The sequence below is a fragment of the Pseudophryne corroboree genome, chromosome 1, assembly GCF_028390025.1.
Source record: "Pseudophryne corroboree isolate aPseCor3 chromosome 1, aPseCor3.hap2, whole genome shotgun sequence".
Lineage (NCBI taxonomy): Eukaryota > Metazoa > Chordata > Amphibia > Anura > Myobatrachidae > Pseudophryne > Pseudophryne corroboree.
Genome location: NC_086444.1, coordinates 83,203,184 through 83,223,168, shown reverse-complemented (window position 1 = coordinate 83,223,168; position 19,985 = coordinate 83,203,184). Strand labels below are relative to the sequence as shown.

General features: G+C 48.7%; 1 protein-coding gene across 6 annotated transcripts in view; it reads left to right on the top strand.

Moving 5' to 3' along the window:
* The first annotated feature begins 1,600 nt into the window (after positions 1-1,600).
* The window catches only part of CPLANE1 (ciliogenesis and planar polarity effector complex subunit 1), a 250,462-nt gene continuing 232,077 nt past the window's right edge, over positions 1,601-19,985 (top strand). For 4 of the 6 annotated variants that reach the window (XM_063961138.1, XM_063961144.1, XM_063961157.1 and 1 more), the window contains exon 1: positions 1,601-2,133. The gene's annotated coding sequence lies outside the window, so the exon portion shown is untranslated. Of the gene's footprint in view, positions 2,146-19,985 lie in introns of all 6 variants that reach the window. The other 2 variants (XM_063961129.1, XM_063961148.1) reach the window with 2 other exon arrangements.

Sequence of the window (19,985 nt, the reverse complement as noted above, 5' to 3'; positions counted from 1 at the left end):
TAATATGAACCGGGGCACTGTAATAAGGCACAATATGAACGGGGAGCACTATATATCATAATGTGAATTGGGGTTACTGTGTGGCATAATGTGTAGTGGCAGCTCTGAAATGTGACATAGGGTGAACTTAAGCACTACTGCGATTCATAAAAGAAACTAGGGCATTACTATGGGGCATAACATTAAATAAGGCTCTACTTTGGTTCAGAAAATGAACTAGGACACTATTATAGGGCATAACATTAACAACTGCTGCAGAGAAGTGTCTCTTTAGAAGCATTGGGACGGGGGCCCCGTTAAAATGTGGCTATGGGGCCCACAAAGTTCTGGCTACGCCCCTGAGTAGAAGGTTGGAGACTTGGGATGGAATGAAATAATTACCAGGGCTGTCAAGACAAATGGTGAGCCCAGGCGAAACTGAAGAGTGTGGCCAAACCTGTGAAGTATGGCCACACATCCTCTGAAAAATATATATTAAAAATACTATTTACCCCTTTGACAGAACAGATGGCCTGGGTAATTAGTACCTGGCATACGGGAGAGGTCTGATGGGCTTGTGACAAAGGCTAGCAGGCATGTGGATAGGTCCCTGGGACAATATGAGCAGGTCTGAGTGACATGATGGGAGCATGTGAGAGATTTGAGGGGACATGTCGGGGAGTTCTGGAGTACAAGTGTGATCTGAGGGCTTGTGTGATATTCATTTCATGTGGATTAAATTTCTGACAAAAATTGGGCAATTTTTGAGCAAGTTCTGAGTGACATGTGGTGGAACTTTGGAGCATCTGAGCAGCGTAGTGTGGGGAGCATTTTGGGATGAGTGATGTGGGGGTGCCAAAGTAATTTCTAGGCTGTTTTAAAAGGGTAGCATTTGACATTAAGGCTGGGTACACTAGTACACTATCGGGATGATTTGTCGCATTGAAATGGCAAATCGTCTACACCAGAGGTTCCCAAACGCAGTCCTCAAGGCACCCCAACAGTCCAGGTTTTAGGTATATCCATGGCTCAGTACAGATGGTTAAATCAAATTGACTTAGGTGCTAATTAAGTCACCTGTGTCCAAGCATGGATACATTTAAAACCAGGACCGTTGGAGTGCCTTGAGGACCGCGTTTGGGAACCTCTGGTCTACACAGTCAAGTGTGTGCCCTCAATTGCGTACTACTACTGCAGACGACATGCGAGATCATTTAACAGACCGTGCTGTGTGGTCAATCAAATGATATTGTGTGCGCACTATGCATATTAATGAACAACAGAACAAGAGATCGTTCCGTCGTTAATTAAATTGTGTCATTTGTACCTGCAATCTGTGATGGTCTAGGTCGACGGGAAATCATCCTGATCAGGTTGCCCATTGCTGCCTTATTTACCAGCATTAACACGGATATATAATAACATTGCTCTAATTAAGACGAATAGTCAGATTTACAGTTACAACCATAAAAACACACGAAACAAGTATGATGCTGTATAGGTGTTCTCATAGATAGTCCCCACAGGACAGTAAACATGACATATGCACAATGGTAGCATAGATATTGGGAACAGCGCTGGCTCCCCTGGGTGCTATTATAATGACCTGTAAAGCAAGAAGCTGAGCTGGATAATTTGGGAGAAGTTAGAATCCTGTAGTTTGTCCATAGAGACCTATTATCCCCAGACTGGAGACGGGTAATAGGGAAGGAGATGTGTGGTACATGCTGCAGCTGATGTCTCCACATAGAAACTCTCAGCCCGGAGGACAGCTCTGGACTCAGCCACCACTAGGCCTCTCTCTCCAGGCTGACCCTCATTATTCCACGGCATAGTGGCTGTAGGCTCTGGGGCTAGTCTGGACAGGGACACCGAGGTCTCATCACATCTGCAGGCCGCCTTACACATGATCACAGAGGAGGAGGAGAGCCTGGCCGCCTGCCTGTGTGTGTCCCTGTGCCGGGCTGGGGAGTGTGATGTACTCGGTATCTAGGGGCAGGCCTTCCCTGGGCCGGGCTGACAGCCGTGTCCTCCCCTGTGTATTCCCCCGTTACTGGCCGCCACTACCGCCCCCTTTCCCGGGCTCCCAGCGAGCAGAGCCGGCATATTAGGAGAGCCAGAGCCGGTGGGATGTGCAGAGCGGGGGCCTGAGAGGTGACACTGGCTGTATGTGGGCTACATGTAATAATGCTTGTATGTGGGAGACATGTAATAATGCTTGTATATGGGGTACATGTAATAATGCTTGTATGTGGGAGACATGTAATAATGCTTGTATATGGGGTACATGTAATAATGCTCGTATGTGGGCTACATGTAATAATGCTCGTATGTGGGCTACATGTAATAATGCTTGTATGTGGGAGACATGTAATAATGCTTGTATATGGGGTACATGTAATAATGCTTGTATGTGGGAGACATGTAATAATGCTTGTATATGGGGTACATGTAATAATGCTTGTATGTGGGCTACATGTAATGCTTGTATGTGGGAGACATGTAATAATGATTGTATATGGGGTACATGTAATAATGCTTGTATGTGGAGTACATGTAATAATGCTTGTATGTGGGAGACATGTAAAAATTATTGTATGTGGGAGACGTAATAATGCTTGTATCTGGGATACATGTAATAATGCTTGTATGTGGGTGGGGTACATGTAATAATGCTTGTATGTGGGGTACATGTAATAATGCTTGTATATGGGGTACATGTAATAATGCTTGTATGTGGGTGACAAGTAATGATGCTTGTACAGTATGTGGGAGACATGTAATAATGCTTGTATGTGGGAGACGTAATAATGCTTGTATGTGGAGTACATGTAATAATGCTTGTATGTGGGAGACATGTAAAAATTATTGTATGTGGGAGACTTAATAATGCTTGTATGTGGGAGACGTGCAATAATGCTTGGATGTGGGAGACGTGCAATACTGCTTGGATGTGGGAGACGTGCAATACTGCTTGGATGTGGGAGACGTGCAATAATGCTTGTATGTGGGAGACATGTAAAAATTATTGTATGTGGGAGACTTAATAATGCTTGTATGTGGGAGACGTGCAATAATGCTTGGATGTGGGAGACGTGCAATACTGCTTGGATGTGGGAGACGTGCAATACTGCTTGGATGTGGGAGACGTGCAATAATGCTTGGATGTGGGAGACGTGCAATAATGCTTGTATGTGGGAGACGTGTAATAATTCTTGTATGTGGGGTACGTGTAATAATGCTTGTATGTGGGGTACGTGTAATAATGCTTGTATGTGGGGTACGTGTAATAATGCTTGTATGTGGGAGACATGTAATAATTATTGTATGTGGGTTACATGTACACTGGATAAGTGATATTGTGTAGAGTTACATCCATTTAATAATTCTTACATGTCTGTATGAATACACAGGATAGGGATATTCTAGAGTTACATGTAATATTTGTATGTGTATTATGTGTACATAGGATAAGGGGTATTATTATTTAGGGTACATGTAATATTTATATGTGTGTTACATGTATATGGGGTTACATGTAATAATGTTTGTGCATGGGTTACATATACTCAGTAAATTTGTATATTGCATAGGATTACATGTAATGTCTGTATGCAGGTTGCATTTACCCAGGATAAGTGGTATTGTAGTACAGGTAGAGTATCCCATATCCAAATATTCCGAAATTTGGAATATTCCGAAATACGGACTTTTTTGAGTGAGAGTGACATAGTGAAATCTTTGTTTCTCTGACGTCCTAGTGGATGCTGGGAACTCCGTAAGGACCATGGGGAATAGCGGCTCCGCAGGAGACTGGGCACAAAAGTAAAAGCTTTAGGACTACCTGGTGTGCACTGGCTCCTCCCCCTATGACCCTCCTCCAAGCCTCAGTTAGATTTTTGTGCCCGGCCGAGAAGGGTGCACACTAGGGGCTCTCCTGAGCTTCTTAGTGAAAAGTTTAGTTTTAGGTTTTTTATTTTCAGTGAGACCTGCTGGCAACAGGCTCACTGCATCGAGGGACTAAGGGGAGAAGAAGCGAACTCACCTGCGTGCAGAGTGGATTGGGCTTCTTAGGCTACTGGACACCATTAGCTCCAGAGGGACCGAACACAGGCCCAGCCTCGGAACTCGGTCCCGGAGCCGCGCCGCCGGCCCCCTTACAGAGCCAGAAGCAAGAAAAGGTCCGGAAAAATCGGCGGCAGAAGACATCAGTCTTCAACAACAAGGTAGCGCACAGCACTGCAGCTGTGCGCCATTGTTACTCAGGCACACTTCACACTCCGGTCACTGAGGGTGCAGGGCGCTAGGGGGGGGCGCCCTGAGCAGCAATGTAAAACACCTTGGCTGGCATAAATACACCACATATAACCCCCAGGGCTATATGGGTGTATTTTAACCCCTGCCAGAATTACCAAAAAAGCGGGAGAAAAGGCAGCCGAGAAGGGGGCGGAGCCTATCTCCTCAGCACACGGGCGCCATTTTCCATCACAGCTCCGCTGGAAGGACGTCTCCCTGACTCTCCCCTGCAGTCCTGCACTACAGAAAAGGGTAAAAAAGAGAGGGCGGGCACTAATTTGGCGCAGTTTTATATTAACAGCAGCTATAAAGGAAAAGCACACTTGATAGTGGTATTCCTGTATATATATAGCGCTCTGGTGTGTGCTGGCATACTCTCCCTCTGTCTCCCCAAAGGGCTAGTGGGGTCCTGTCCTCTATCAGAGCATTCCCTGTGTGTGTGCGGTGTGTCGGTACGATTGTGTCGACATGTTTGAGGAGGAAAATGAGATGGAAGCGGAGCAATTGCCTATTATACAGTTGTCACCCCCTAGGGAGTCGACACCTGAGTGGATGAGCTTGTGGAAGGAACTGCGTGACAGTGTCAGCTCCTTACGACAGACAGTTGACGACATGAGACAGCCGGCTAATCAGCTTGTGCCTGTCCAGGGGTCTCAAACGCCATCAGGGGCTTTAAAACGCCCGTTACCTCAAATGGCAGACACAGACACGGATACTGACTCCAGTGTCGATGATGAGGAGACAAACGTGACTTCCACTAGGGCCACACGTTACATGATTGAAGCAATGAAAAATGTATTGCATATATCTGATAATACAAGTACCACTAAGAAGGGTATTATGTTTGGTGAGAAAAAACTGCCTGTAGTTTTTCCTGTATCCGAGGAATTAAATGAAGTGTGTGATGAGGCGTGGGTTTCCCCCGATAAAAAACTGATAATTCCTAAAAGGTTATTGGCATCGTACCCTTTCCCGCCAGAGGATAGGGCACGTTGGGAAACACCCCCTAGGGTGGATAAAGCGCTCACACGCTTGTCTAAACAGGTAGCACTACCCTCTCCTGATACGGCCGCCCTAAAGGAACCTGCCGATAGAAAGCTGGAGAATATTCTAAAATGTATATACTCTCACACGGGTGTTATACTGCGACCAGCAATAGCCTCAGCCTGGATGTGCAGTGCGGGCCTGGCGTGGTCGGATTCCCTGACTGAAAATATTGATACCCTTGATAGGGACAGTATATTATTGACTATAGAGCATTTGAAGGATGCATTTCTATATATGCGTGATGCACAGAGGGATATTTGCCGACTGGCATCAAGAGTTAGCGCGCTGTCCATTTCTGCAAGAAGAGGTTTATGGACGCGGCAGTGGTCAGGTGATGCGGATTCTAAAAGGCACATGGAAGTATTGCCTTATAAGGGGGAGGAGTTATTTGGGGTAGGTCTGTCAGACCTGGTAGCCACGGCAACTGCTGGAAAATCAACATTTTTACCCCAGGTAGCTTCTCAACCTAAGAAGACGCCATATTATCAGGCGCAGTCCTTTCGGCCCCATAAGGGCAAGCGGGCAAAAGGCGCCTCATTTCTGCCCCGTGGCAGAGGGAGAGGAAAAAGGCTGCAACAAACAGCCAGTTCCCAGGAACAAAAGCCCTCTCCCGCCTCCGCAAAGTCCTCAGCATGACGCTGGGGCTTTACAAGCGGACTCAGGCACGGTGGGGGCCCGTCTCAAGAAGTTCAGTGCGCAGTGGGCCCACTCGCAAGTGGACCCCTGGATCCTTCAGGTGGTATCTCAGGGGTACAAATTGGAATTCGAGACGTCTCCCCCTCGCCGTTTTCTAAAGTCTGCTTTACCGACGTCTCCCTCAGACAGGGAGGCAGTATTGGAAGCCATTGGCCCCTACAGAGGAATTTCAACTGGGTCGTTTCCTGCATTTCCTGCAAACAGGACTGTCTATGGGCCTAAAATTAGGGTCCATTAAGGTTCAAATTTCGGCCCTGTCGATTTTCTTCCAGAAAGAACTGGCTTCAGTTCCTGAAGTACAGACGTTTGTCAAGGGGGTACTGCATATACAACCTCCTTTTGTGCCTCCAGTGGCACCTTGGGATCTCAATGTAGTTTTGGGATTCCTGAAATCACATTGGTTTGAACCACTTTCCACTGTGGACTTAAAATATCTCACATGGAAGATGGTAATGCTGTTAGCCCTGGCTTCAGCCAGGCGTGTCTCAGAATTGGCGGCTTTATCCTATAAAAGCCCTTACCTAATTTTTCATACGGACAGGGCAGAATTGAGGACTCGTCCTCAATTTCTCCCTAAGGTGGTTTCAGCATTTCACTTGAACCAGCCTATTGTGGTGCCTGCGGCTACTAGGGACTTGGAGGACTCCAAGTTGCTGGACGTAGTCAGGGCCCTGAAAATATGTTTCCAGGACGGCTGGAGTCAGAAAATCTGACTCGCTGTTTATCCTGTATGCACCCAACAAGCTGGGTGCTCCTGCTTCTAAGCAGACTATTACTCGTTGGATTTGTAGTACAATTCAGCTTGCACATTCTGTGGCAGGCCTGCCACAGCCAAAATCTGTAAAAGCCCATTCCACAAGGAAAGTGGGCTCATCTTGGGCGGCTGCCCGAGGGGTCTCGGCTTTACAACTTTGCCGAGCAGCTACTTGGTCAGGGGCAAACACGTTTGCTAAATTCTACAAATTTGATACCCTGGCTGAGGAGGACCTGGAGTTCTCTCATTTGGTGCTGCAGAGTCATCCGCACTCTCCCGCCCGTTTGGGAGCTTTGGTATAATCCCCATGGTCCTTACGGAGTTCCCAGCATCCACTAGGACGTCAGAGAAAATAAGAATTTACTTATCGATAATTCTATTTCTCGTAGTCCGTAGTGGATGCTGGGCGCCCATCCCAAGTGCGGATTGTCTGCAATACTTGTACATAGTTATTGTTACAAAAATCGGGTTATTATTGTTGTGAGCCATCTTTTAAGAGGCTCCTCTGTTATCATGCTGTTAACTGGGTTCAGATCACAGGTTGTACGGTGTGATTGGTGTGGCTGGTATGAGTCTTACCCGGGATTCAATATCCTTCCTTATTGTGTACGCTCGTCCGGGCACAGTATCCTAACTGAGGCTTGGAGGAGGGTCATAGGGGGAGGAGCCAGTGCACACCAGGTAGTCCTAAAGCTTTTACTTTTGTGCCCAGTCTCCTGCGGAGCCGCTATTCCCCATGGTACTTACGGAGTTCCCAGCATCCACTACGGACTACGAGAAATAGAATTATCGGTAAGTAAATTCTTATTTTTCAGTGGCTAAATGTACTCAAACTTTGTTTAAAACACAAAGTTATTAAAAAATATTGTATTAAATGACCTTCAGGCTGTGTGTATAAGGTGTATATGAAACATAAATGCATTGTGTGCTTAGACTTGGGTCCCATCACCATGATATCTCATTATGGTATGCAATTTTTCCAAAATACGGAAAAATCCCATATCCAAAATACCTCTGGTCCCAAGCATTTTGGATAAGTGATACTCAACCTGTATTATAATTATTATTATCATTCTTTATATGGCACCACAAGGGGTCTGCAGCTCCTTACAGAGTACATAAACAGAGACCATATGAACAAAATAATAAAAAAAAAAAGTGACTTAAGCTGGACACACACTTAAGCGATATATCGTCTATTTGAGCAAATGGACAATATATCGTTAGCAGGTCGGCGGGTGTGTACACGTTGTATATGTCTGTGATCGACGCTGAACGGCGTCGTTGACACACATCTTGTCGACCATCCAGACAGTGGTGCAAGTGGAAAAAAATTCTTAGTGGTACTGTGTGCGTGTGGCAAAAAAATGGGTGTGGCCACATGGGGCGTGACCAATGAAAATGGGGACGTGATGCACATGTGGGGGGCCAGATACACATATGACCCCAATAGGGCAGTGCCAGATACACGTATGCCCCCCCAGTGCTAGTTACACACATGCCCCACCCAGTACCAGATAGATATATGCCACTCCCCCCCCCCAATGCTAGATAGACATATGCCCCCACAGTGCCAGGTACACACAGCCCCCCCAGTGCTTCTTTCCGCCACTGCTGCTGCTGTCGTGTGAGGGGAAGAGAGCGCAGCGCGTGTCTCTCCTGCCCATCAGTCCGATTTCCGGCATCGTGTATCTCAAATCAGGCGCTGGTTCGTGAGCCAGTGAAAGCTCGCAGTACGGCAGCTGCAGCTGCTGGTCGGCGAGCTCTGATTGGCTAACGAACCAGCACCTCATTTAAGATACACGCCGCCGCCGGAGACCAGACTGAGCACTGAGGGGCAGGAGAGGCGCGCTCTGCGCTCTCCTCCCCTCACACACAGCAACGGCTGCAAGAATGGCGGTCGGGCCAGTGGTACTGCGTACCGGCCGTCCATTTCTTACCGGTACGCAGTACCGCCATACTTGCAGCACTGCGTGCTGCACATCCGATGCCAGTCCGATATATCTGCAGTTATATCCGTGCATCTGGCTGTGTGTACGGGTGGCCCGCCAACCACCCGTACACTGGCTGCAGGTACTAACCTCACCGCTTGGCGGGCAAATTCAAATCCCAGCTGTTATGTGAGGGCCGACGTATCGAGCAGTTGATCGCTAAGTGTATATGTATAATTTCTCTTACGTCCTAGAGGATGCTGGGGACTCCGTAAGGACCATGGGGATAGACGGACTCCGCAGGAGACATGGGCACTAAGAAAGAACTTTAGGTATGGGTGTGCACTGGCTCCTCTATGCCCCTCCTCCAGACCTCAGTTTATTACTGTGCCCAGAGGAGACTGGGTGCATTACAGGGAGCTCTCCTGAGTTTTCCTGAAAAGAAAGTATTTGTTAGGTTTTTTATTTTCAGGGAGCCAGCTGGCAACAGACTCCCTGCAGCGAGGGACTGAGGGGAGAGAAACAGACCTACTTTAAGTTAGGCTCTGTTTCTTAGGCTACTGGACACCATTAGCTCCAGAGGGAACGGAACGCAGGTCTCACCCCGCAGTTCGTCCCAGAGCCGCGCCGCCGTCCTCCTTGCAGAGCCGGAAGACAGAAGCCGGGTGAGTATGTGAAGAAAGAAGACTTCAAAGGCGGCAGAAGACTTCAGATCTTCACTGAGGTAACGCACAGCGGTAGTGCTGTGCGCCATTGCTCCCACACAGCACACACAAACGGCAGTCACTGTAAGGGTGTAGGGCGCAGGGGGGGCGCCCTGGGCAGCAATATGGACCTCCAAAGGTGGCAATAAACTTATATACAGGCTGGGCACTGTATATAAGAGAGATCCCCCGCAATATTTTGAATTTTTAAGCGGGACGGAAGCCTGCCGCTGAGGGGGCGGAGCTTGTTCCTCAGCAATCACCAGCGCCATTTTCTATACAGCACACAGCTGAGAGGAAGCTCCCCGGACTCTCCCCTGCTTACACGGTGAAAGAGAGTTTTAAAGAAGGGGGGGGCACATAATTTGGCGCAAATAGATAATTACAGCGCTACCTGGGTAAACATATAGTGTGTTTTTTCCTGGGTCATTAGCGCTGGGTGTGTGCTGGCATACTCTCTCTCTGTCTCTCCAAAGAGCCTTTGTGGGGGAACTGTCTTCAGATAAGAGGTTTCCCTGAGTGTGTGGTGTGTCGGTACGCGTGTGTCGGCATGTCTGAGGTAGAAGGCTTTCCTAGTGAGGAGGTGGAGCAAATGAATGTGGTGTCTCCGTCGGCAACACCGACACCTGACTAGGTGGATATGTGGAATGTTTTAAGTGCTAATGTAAATTTATTGCACAAAAGGTTGGACAAAGCTGAGTCCAGAAATTATGCAGAGAGTCAGGCCCTGCCTGCCCCTATGTCGCAGGGACCCTCGGGGTCTCATAAGCGCCCACTATCCCAAATAGTAGACACTAATACCGACACGGATTCTGACTCCAGTGTCGACTACGATGATGCAAAGTTACAGCCAAAATTGGCTAAAAGTATTCAATATATGATTATTGAAATAAAGGTTGTTTTGCATATCACAGATGAACCCCCTGTCCCTGACACGAGGGTACACATGTATAAGGAAAAGAAACCTGAGGTAACCTTTACCCCTTCTCATGAGCTGAACGAGTTATTTGAAAAGGCTTGGGAATCTCCAGACAAGATACTGCAGATTCCCAAAAGGATTCTTATGGCGTACCCTTTCCCGACTAAGGACCGGATACGGTGGGAATCCTCCCTGAGGGTAGACAAAGCGTTGACACGCTTATCCAAAAAGGTAGCACTGCCATCCCAAGATACGGCTACCCTCAGGGATCCTGCTGATCGCAAGCAGGAGGCTACATTAAAGTCCATTTCTCTATCGTCCTAGTGGATGCTGGGGTTCCTGAAAGGACCATGGGGAATAGCGGCTCCGCAGGAGACAGGGCACAAAAAGTAAAGCTTTTTCAGATCAGGTGGTGTGCACTGGCTCCTCCCCCCATGACCCTCCTCCAGACTCCAGTTAGATTTTTGTGCCCGGCCGAGAAGGGTGCAATCTAGGTGGCTCTCCTAAAGAGCTGCTTAGAAAAAGTTTAGCTAGGTTTTTTATTTTACAGTGATTCCTGCTGGCAACAGGATCACTGCAGCGAGGGACTGAGGGGAGAAGGAGTCAACTCACCTGCGTGCAGGATGGATTGGCTTCTTGGCTACTGGACATCAAGCTCCAGAGGGACGATCACAGGTACAGCCTGGATGGTCACCGGAGCCGCGCCGCCGGCCCCCTTGCAGATGCTGAAGTCAGAAGAGGTCCAGAATCGGCGGCTGAAGACTCCTGCAGTCTTCTAAAGGTAGCGCACAGCACTGCAGCTGTGCGCCATTTTCCTCTCAGCACACTTCACACGGCAGTCACTGAGGGTGCAGGGCGCTGGGAGGGGGGCGCCCTGGGAGGCAAATGAATACCTATAAAGGCTAAAAATACCTCACATATAGCCCCTAGAGGCTATATGGAGATATTTAACCCCTGCCTGATTTTTCTAAATAGCGGGAGACGAGCCCGCCAGAAAAGGGGCGGGGCCCATCTCCTCAGCACACGGCGCCATTTCCTCTCACAGCTCCGCTGGTCAGGACGGCTCCCAAGTCTCTCCCCTGCACTGCACTACAGAAACAGGGTAAAACAGAGAGGGGGGGGGCAAATTTATGGCGATATTTTGATATAACAAAGCAGCTATAAGGGAGCACTTATTATAAGGCTATCCCTGATATATATATAGCGCTTTTGGTGTGTGCTGGCAAACTCTCCCTCTGTCTCCCCAAAGGGCTAGTGGGTCCTGTCTTCGTTAGGAGCATTCCCTGTGTGTCTGCTGTGTGTCGGTACGTGTGTGTCGACATGTATGAGGACGATATTGGTGTGGAGGCGGAGCAATTGCCAAATATGAGGATGTCACCCCCTAGGGAGTCGACACCAGAATGGATGCCTTTATTTATGGAACTACGGGATAGTGTCAACACGCTAAAGCAGTCGTTTGACGACATGAGGCGGCCGGACAATCAATTAGTGCCTGTCCAGGCGACTCAAACACCGTCAGGGGCTGTGAAACGCCCTTTGCCTCAGTCGGTCGACACAGACCCAGACGCAGGCACTGACTCCAGTGGTGACGGTGACGATTCAACCGTATTTTCCAGTAGGGCCACACGTTATATGATTTTGGCAATGAAGGAGGCGTTACATTTAGCTGATACTACAGGTACCACTAAACAGGGTATTATGTGGGGTGTGAAAAAACTACCTATAGTTTTTCCTGAATCAGAAGAATTAAATGACGTGTGTAATGAAGCGTGGGTTGCCCCTGATAAAAAGCTGATAATTTCAAAGAAATTATTGGCATTATACCCTTTCCCGCCAGAGGTTAGGGAGCGCTGGGAAACACCTCCTAGGGTGGACAAGGCGCTAACACGCTTATCTAAACAAGTGGCGTTACCCTCTCCTGAGACGGCCGCACTTAAAGATCCATCAGATAGGAGGATGGAAAATATCCAAAAAAGTATATACACACATGCAGGTGTTATACTACGACCAGCTGTAGCGACTGCCTGGATGGGCAGTGCTGGGGTAGTTTGGTCAGAGTCCCTGATTGAAAATATTGATACCCTGGACAGGGACAATATTTTACTGTCGTTAGAACAAATAAAGGATGCATTTCTTTATATGCGTGATGCACAGAGGGATATCTGCACACTGGCATCACGGGTAAGTGCTATGTCCATTTCGGCCAGAAGAGCTTTATGGACGCGACAGTGGACAGGCGATGCGGATTCAAAACGGCATATGGAAGTTTTGCCGTATAAAGGGGAGGAGTTATTTGGAGTCGGTCTATCAGATTTGGTGGCCACGGCTACAGCCGGGAAATCCACCTTTCTACCTCAAGTCACTCCCCAACAGAAAAAGGCACCGACTTTTCAACCGCAGCCCTTTCGTTCCTTTAAAAATAAGAGAGCAAAGGGCTATTCATATCTGCCACGAGGCAGAGGTCGAGGGAAGAGACAGCAACACGCAGCTCCTTCCCAGGAACAGAAGCCCTCCCCGGCTTCTACAAAAGCCTCAGCATGACGCTGGGGCTTCTCAAGCGGACTCGGGGACGGTGGGCGGTCGTCTCAAAAATTACAGCGCGCAGTGGGCTCACTCGCAGGTAGATCCCTGGATCCTGCAGATAATATCTCAAGGGTACAGGTTGGAATTAGAGACAGATCCACCTCGCCGTTTCCTGAAGTCTGCTTTACCAACGTCCCCCTCCGAAAGGGAGACGGTTTTGGAAGCCATTCACAAGCTGTACTCTCAGCAGGTGATAGTCAAGGTACCTCTTCTACAACAAGGGAAGGGGTATTATTCCACTCTTTTTGTGGTACCGAAGCCGGATGGCTCGGTAAGGCCTATTCTAAATCTGAAGTCCTTGAACCTGTACATAAAGAAGTTCAAGTTCAAGATGGAGTCACTCAGAGCAGTGATAGCGAACCTGGAAGAGGGGGACTTTATGGTATCCTTGGACATCAAGGATGCGTATCTCCACGTTCCAATTTACCCCTCACACCAGGGGTACCTCAGGTTCGTTGTACAAAACTGTCACTATCAGTTTCAGACGCTGCCGTTCGGATTGTCCACGGCACCTCGGATCTTTACAAAGGTAATGGCCGAGATGATGATTCTTCTTCGAAGAAAAGGCATATTAATTATCCCATACTTGGACGATCTCCTAATAAGGGCGAGGTCCAGAGAACAGCTAGAGATGGGATTAGCACTGTCTCAAGAAGTGCTAAAACAGCACGGGTGGATTCTGAATATTCCAAAATCCCAGTTAATGCCGACAACTCGTCTGCTGTTCCTAGGGATGATTCTGGACACGGTTCAGAAAAAGGTTTTTCTCCCGGAGGAAAAAGCCAAGGAGTTATCCAACCTTGTCAGGAACCTCCTAAAACCAGGAAAGGTGTCTGTACATCAATGCACAAGAGTCCTGGGAAAAATGGTGGCTTCTTACGAAGCAATTCCATTCGGCAGATTCCACGCAAGAATTTTCCAAAGGGATCTGTTGGACAAATGGTCAGGGTCGCATCTTCAGATGCACCTACGGATAACCCTGTCTCCAAGGACAAGGGTGTCTCTTCTGTGGTGGTTGCAGAGTCCTCATCTATGGAGGGCCGCAGATTCGGCATACAGGATTGGATCCTGGTGACCACGGACGCCAGCCTGAGAGGCTGGGGAGCAGTCACACAAGGAAGAAACTTCCAGGGAGTATGGACGAGCCTGGAAACGTCTCTTCACATAAACATTCTGGAACTAAGAGCAATATACAATGCTCTAAGCCAGGCAGAACCTCTGCTTCAGGGAAAACCGGTATTGATCCAGTCGGACAACATCACGGCAGTCGCCCATGTGAACAGACAGGGCGGCACAAGAAGCAGGAGTGCAATGGCAGAAGCTGCAAGGATTCTTCGCTGGGCAGAGAATCATGTGATAGCACTGTCAGCAGTGTTCATCCCGGGAGTGGACAACTGGGAAGCAGACTTCCTCAGCAGACACGATCTTCACCCGGGAGAGTGGGGACTTCATCCAGAAGTCTTCCACATGCTGGTAACCCGTTGGGAAAGACCAATGGTGGACATGATGGCGTCTCGCCTCAACAAAAAACTGGACAGGTATTGCGCCAGGTCAAGAGATCCGCAGGCAATAGCTGTGGACGCGCTGGTAACGCCTTGGGTGTACCAGTCGGTGTATGTGTTTCCTCCTCTGCCTCTCATACCAAAAGTATTGAGAATTATACGGCAAAGAGGCGTAAGAACGATACTAGTGGTTCCGGATTGGCCAAGAAGGACTTGGTACCCGGAACTTCAAGAGATGATCACGGAAGATCCGTGGCCTCTACCTCTAAGGAGGGACTTGCTTCAGCAGGGTCCCTGTCTGTTTCAAGACTTACCGCGGCTGCGTTTGACGGCATGGCGGTTGAACGCCGGATCCTAAAGGAAAAAGGCATGCCGGAAGAAGTCATTCCTACTTTGATTAAAGCAAGGAAGGAAGTAACCGTGCAACATTATCACCGAATTTGGCGAAAATATGTTGCGTGGTGCGAAGATCGGAGTGCTCCGACGGAGGAATTTCAACTGGGTCGATTCCTACATTTCCTGCAATCAGGATTGTCTATGGGTCTCAAATTGGGATCTATTAAGGTTCAAATTTCGGCCCTGTCGATTTTCTTTCAAAAAGAATTGGCTTCAGTCCCTGAAGTCCAGACCTTTGTTAAGGGAGTGCTGCATATACAGCCTCCTGTGGTGCCTCCAGTGGCACCGTGGGATCTCAATGTGGTTTTGGACTTTCTAAAATCTCATTGGTTTGAACCACTAAATAAGGTGGATTTGAAATATCTCACTTGGAAAGTGACCATGCTTCTAGCCCTGGCTTCTGCCAGGAGAGTATCAGAATTGGCAGCTTTATCTTACAAAAGCCCATATCTGATTTTCCATTCGGACAGGGCAGAACTGCGGACTCGTCCGCATTTTCTCCCTAAGGTGGTGTCAGCATTTCATCTGAACCAGCCTATTGTAGTGCCTGCGGCTACAAGTGACTTGGAGGACTCCAAGTTACTGGACGTTGTCAGAGCATTAAAAATATATATTGCAAGGACAGCTGGAGTCAGAAAATCTGACTCGTTGTTTATATTGTATGCGCCCAACAAGATGGGTGCTCCTGCGTCTAAGCAGACGATTGCTCGTTGGATCTGTAGCACAATCCAACTTGCACATTCTGTGGCAGGCCTGCCACAGCCTAAATCTGTAAAGGCCCACTCCACAAGGAAGGTGGGCTCATCTTGGGCGGCTGCCCGAGGGGTCTCGGCATTACAACTTTGCCGAGCAGCTACGTGGTCAGGGGAGAACACGTTTGTAAAATTTTACAAATTTGATACTCTGGCTAAGGAGGACCTGGAGTTCTCTCATTCGGTGCTGCAGAGTCATCCGCACTCTCCCGCCCGTTTGGGAGCTTTGGTATAATCCCCATGGTCCTTTCAGGAACCCCAGCATCCACTAGGACGATAGAGAAAATAAGATTTTACTTACCGATAAATCTATTTCTCGGAGTCCGTAGTGGATGCTGGGCGCCCATCCCGAGTGCGGATTATCTGCATAAATTGTACATAGTTATTGTTAACTAATTCGGGTTATTGTTGAAGGAAGCCATCTTTCAGAGGCTCCGCTGTTATCATACTGTTAACTGGGTTTAGATCACAAGTTGTACGGTGTGATTGGTGTGGCTGGTATGAGTCTTACCCGGGATTCAAAATCCTCCCTTATTGTGTACGCTCGTCCGGGCACAGTACCTAACTGGAGTCTGGAGGAGGGTCATGGGGGGAGGAGCCAGTGCACACCACCTGATCTGAAAAAGCTTTACTTTTTGTGCCCTGTCTCCTGCGGAGCCGCTATTCCCCATGGTCCTTTCAGGAACCCCAGCATCCACTACGGACTCCGAGAAATAGATTTATCGGTAAGTAAAATCTTATTTTTCTCCTTCATCCACTAGGGGCCACTGGAGCGTAGTTACAATGGGGATATAGTAGGCAGTAATTGGGAGCTGGCACTTTAAAATTCTTCACTCTGTGGCTAGCTCCTCCCCTACTATCTCCCCTCCAAGCCAGTCTTAGTTAGTGCCCGAGGTAGCTGGTTCACTTGGGTTTAGCTGAAGAATTTTTCTTTTTTCTTTATTATTTTAATTTTTCTTACTTACACTCACAGACTGGCAGCTCTGCCACTGCCAGTCTGCACCGCGGGAGCTGCCGGCGGGGTCCCATCGCAGCTGCGTGCGGCTCGGGATGGGCCCCGGCTGAGGGAGACACTGAGCTCTCCTGAGTTGGCGGACACCGCTGCGTGCGGCGCGTGTCGCGGCCACTCCACCCAGCAGAAGATTCCGGCAGCATGTCAGCGGTAAGTAACAGTGGTCGGACACCGCTGCGTGCGGCGCGTGTTGGGACCACTCCGTCAACAGAGGTCGGACACCGCTGCGTGCGGCGCGTGTTGGAGCCACTCCGTCAACAGAGGCCGGACACCGCTGCGTGCGGCGTGTGTCGGGGCCATTCCATCTGCAAACAGTGGTGAGTAAACACCCCCCATTCACATGGATGTATGGTTTATCTATTACATTGCACATTTACTGGTGCAATGTGCTCTAAGTAATATATTTATCCCTTCGGTGTGCCACTGTATGATCGCAGGAGTCAGATTATAATCAGAGGCGCCTTTTCTGATTCAAATTTGGCGCCTTTAAGGGGTGGGCGGAGCTTCAGTGCGCTATGCACAGCGCCCGCTCTGTACGGCGGCTCAGCACTCCCTGCTCCCCGCCCGCGACACACATTGCCGGGGGGGATGCAGGGCACTCAAGACGGAGGGGATACAGGGCGCTCACCGCTCTGGGTAAGTTACAGGCTTCCGCGCTGTACAGCGGACTCAGCGCCCCGCTCCCCAGCCACTGTATTTCCCGCTCTGTACAGCGGGCTCCCGGCTCACGCTTTGCCGGCAAGGGATACACACTCACCACTCCGGGTAAGCTACAGGCTCCCGCGCTGCACAGCGGGCTCAGCGCCCCGCTCCCCAGCCACTGCATTTCCCGCTCCCCGCACGCATTGCCGGAGGGAGTTACAGGTCGCTCACCGCTTCGTAAGGAACTGAAGCGGGTTAGTTAAATTTTGAGGGCCAGCCTAATTCCGCTCTGCACAGCGGGCTCCCTGCTTCATTTCATATAATGGGTTGTGTGTTCTAATCATGTGTAAGACACTTGTAAAATAAATGAAAAAGAATTGTGAAGATAGCTGTAATGCTTTTACATTGCTGGAGGGAGAGTCAGGGAGCTTACTGCTTCATTTAATGTTTGTACTGGGATAATCCCACTTTACTCAGCGGGCTCCCCACTCCCCAGCACACACACACATGGATTGGAGCCTGCTCTATATCAGGGGCTCATGAATGCATTGGTGGCCATAATGGTGGAGCAGATTATGCATAGGAACCCAGGTTCACATATCACCCTCTACCCAATTGGCTTAATTATGTATATATATATATAGATATGTGGGTATATATATATGTATGGGTTTATGTATGGGTGTGTGTGTGTGTGTATATATCTGTATATATATATGTATATATATGTATACTGTTACACTACCATATATAGTGGCAATGTTTTTATTATAAGACCTGGTTTCACATTAGCTCCGCCTTGCCACATAACTTTTCCCCCCGGCGTTTCTCGCAGACTACACGCCATTTTGGGAAACCAACGGAGCCTCCGAGAAACATGTATTGCATCTTCCTAATTTAGCAGTACTCTACATACAGGGCGGGTGTTACCTTCCCTTTATTATTCCTTTGTTTCACTTAATATTAATAATACTGGTAGTAATTTGGGGAATGTGTGTGGCATCAGACAGTCGCTGTAGCGGGTATCTGAAGGGACCAGGGTTTGAATCCAAAAAAAAAAAAAAAAAGCTCCTATAGTCTAGTGGCTAAGACTCCTGTCCCACAGCGCAGCGCTACTGGTTCAGGTCTCCGCTGCTCCAGAAAGTTTATTTGCATCGTGTCGGTCACTACACATTATAGGCAGACCTTACATAGGGCTGTGTTTATTTAACCCACCTTTTTCTCCTTTCGTTTGTCTCACCTGGAATAGTCAAAGAATTCCCTCTTAGGTGTGAAGTATGCGGTGGAGCCATCTGCTTAGCCCTCCACGCACCTACAGGACACTCCTGTTTGACAAGCTCAGATTATGCAGGTAATGTCACTGTTAACCAGAGACCTTGTACGTCATTTCACCTCTCCAGGTTTCTAAAAGAGCCTTGATAACCTTCCATGTTACACAACTCAGCAGTGGAAAGACCTCTCCGGGAGGTGGAGAAAGATGTCCAGGATACTGATGAGGTCCGTTTTCTGTGGAGTCTGAACCAGTGTCTCAGAATATCCAGGTGCATTATACAGCAGTTCGTCTGGTACTGCAGGTAAAGGAGGCGGGCACGTCAGGCCATCGGGGTTCGACGCCGATGATGAAATGACAGCTACTGGTCCAGTTTCGGATGAGCTGGGTAGGCTCCGGGGGGCAGCCGACAGACACCCGAATACACAATTTCAGGTATCAAACAATGTTTGTTTTCCTATCCTTTCCCCGCAGACGGCAGGAAATGGTATCAGGACCTCTCCAGGGTATACCCCTCGATGTATAGCCGGTCCAACAAGCTGTTTTTGTTCCTGAGGCAACCTTGCTCAGAGATCCATCGAAGACACATATGTGGCAGCTGGGTTCTACCTTGTCCGGAGCAGGTAGGTTGTGGAACAATTGTCCTCTAGGTTACAGGATGTTTCGCATCCGGATCAATTGATACTTTGGTACGGGTCAGAATCACGATTCTGCTTTATGTTCTTTGGAGGTCTCCACGTCTGCAGACTCGGAACCTGCATTTTCGTTTGGGCTGTCTTAACCCGACGACCTCGGGGGCTGCGACAGTGACAGGTGAACATGAAATCCTACGGGGCAGATGGTTCAGAGGAAGGAACTTTCTGCAGGATTTCTTGAGCCATTGGAGGTAAGTCCACTTTGCTTTATCCTACTACTGCCCCAGCTCCAAGACAGACCTTTACCGGTCTTTCCTTTAGATTTTTCCTTGCCCTTTCAAGCTTTCGACTCCACATGGGCGATATCTCAGTCGCCAGGGGATCTCAGGGTAAAAGGCTGAAGCAGAGGTTTAACAGCCTCGGTCCAGTCTGATTTTAGGTCATCCTATACACCCACTACAGGTCAGACCTTCCTACCACCTGGAGGGTCCCAGGATAGGCGCATGTCAGTGGGAGAAGGCTTGGGCGGTTACAGTCTAGATTTTGGAGTACAACCGTCTCAGGAGTCCCTCGGCATGGGTCGGACGATTTACGATGACAAGAGTCATACTGCAGGCGGTGCTTCATATGCTCCTAACCGCAAAGGGTGTTGATTCCTGTTTTTCACATATCATTTGAATCGGGACAGTTCTCAGGTCTTTGTTTTCTTTTCACGTTTCGAAGCCAGTGGGCTTGGCCAGGCATATTCTGGCCTTAGACTCCTTTCAATCTGTGATTGCTAGTTTGAACAAGAAAGGGAGCTTTACGTGTCCCTTGTCTTCAGAGATGCCTGTTTACTGATTTCGGTTGGGTTTCCTCATCGGGCTT